Source organism: Caenorhabditis briggsae, assembly GCF_000004555.2.
Source record: "Caenorhabditis briggsae complete genome, chrV, whole genome shotgun sequence".
NCBI lineage: Eukaryota > Metazoa > Nematoda > Chromadorea > Rhabditida > Rhabditidae > Caenorhabditis > Caenorhabditis briggsae.
This window is the reverse complement of record NC_013488.2, coordinates 9060106-9061811: the sequence shown is the minus strand read 5'-3', so window position 1 is coordinate 9061811 and position 1706 is coordinate 9060106.

Here is a 1706-nt window from a genome sequence, read left to right as displayed (position 1 = left end):
AGCCGGTCCCCTCCCGTGGTGTCACTACTATAAATCATTTTCGAATCAACACCAACAAATATAATATATTATAGAATCTTGGTACAGGAAGGAAGATCGTGTCTCCTTCTTCCCCATCTTCTTCTTCTATTTCTTCTTCTTCTCGCCACTACCAAAAATGATGAATCTTTGTGTTGCGCAAGTGTGTTGCGTACAGATTCTGATGATCGATGGGGCTCCTTGTGATTTTGCCCCATTCGGTACTTATCATTTCTCTCCCCTTTTTCATTTTCCCCATTTATTTCGTTTTCTACCGTTTTATAGGTCGGCGCTTGTTTGTACCCTCCCTTGGATTTTTATTGATGTCTTCATAACTTTTTAGTGTTTTACTCGGACTTGAAGATAATGATCAACTTTTCGGAGGAGATGACAGAAAGATACTGCACACACACCCATTTGTTTTGATTACATCGCGTAACATGACAGATCGCCGAAAACCGCGAAAAACTGAGTGGCACGGTTAAAGGACATGGATAAGATGAAAGAGTCCTTGGTGATGGTTTTTGGAAGGAATTAGGGCAATTTTTGGAACATACTGGTTAGATAGTATTTTACTGAATCCTAAATGACAATTGTGAGCGAACGAAGTTTTTTTTCTTAATTTCAAAAGGAGATTCATGATTCCTTATTCCTGTTGCAAAAATGTTGTAATACCGTAAACACTCTAATAGAACGACCATCTTAATTTTGAGTATCTCGTAATTTATCTCGGTAATGTATCTCGGTTCTTGTAAAAGGTATCAAAAATTGGCCAATTGACAAAATATTTGTAATTCTATAATAAACATTTTATTGGTTGACCATTTTTTTATATATTTCACAGAAAACGGGATACATGGGCTCAAAGTTGGTAGCCATTTCATTAGAGCGTCTGCGGTACATTTTCGAAATCTGAAAACCCACACATACAATATTTTCCAATAAAATTCAAATTCAAAATTCAAACGAACCACAAGCAAATATTAGACGGCGTGTTTCTTTCCGCCTATACAATAAATTGTACATATACAACCGTTTACAACTCCTTTTCCCTGCCTGCCTGTCATAAAATGTTCTCTTACTATTCCAATTTTTCCTATTTTTTTCTATGGAAAAAATTCCATTACTTCTTATTTTCGCGATAACTATATCAAGGTGTGGTCTTCTTCATCTTCATCTTCATAGTTCTCGATATAATTACTGCTTTCCCCAGTGTCATTCGAATGTACTGTCCAATTGTTTGTGTTGTCTCTCTATGTATTTCTGATCATCATCTGATGATAATCCTCGCCTCGTCCATTTGTTTACCTTTAATGTTTTGACTGTGCGATTATCCTCAGGAGGGGCCCCGATCGGTTTCTCCTCGGTTTAGTCCACTTTTGGTATTATAATAACAGCCGAGTCTTTTTGGTAGGTCAACTATTGTTTGAGGATAAGGCAAGTTGTGTAACTTTTAATGGGACAGGAAAGTGATTCTTGAACTTATAGGAATCTTTTGAAGATGGATAAATAGCACTGTTATTTGAATGACCTGCGGCTCTTCAGTTCTTACAGTTCCCCATAATTCAAATGCTTGCGAAATGCTATCATTGCTATCTGGTTCTATCATATCAGTTCCCTAATAGTGTCATAATACTCGTCTACTCCTCCTCCTCCTCCTCCTCCTCTTCCTGTTCCAATAAATATTC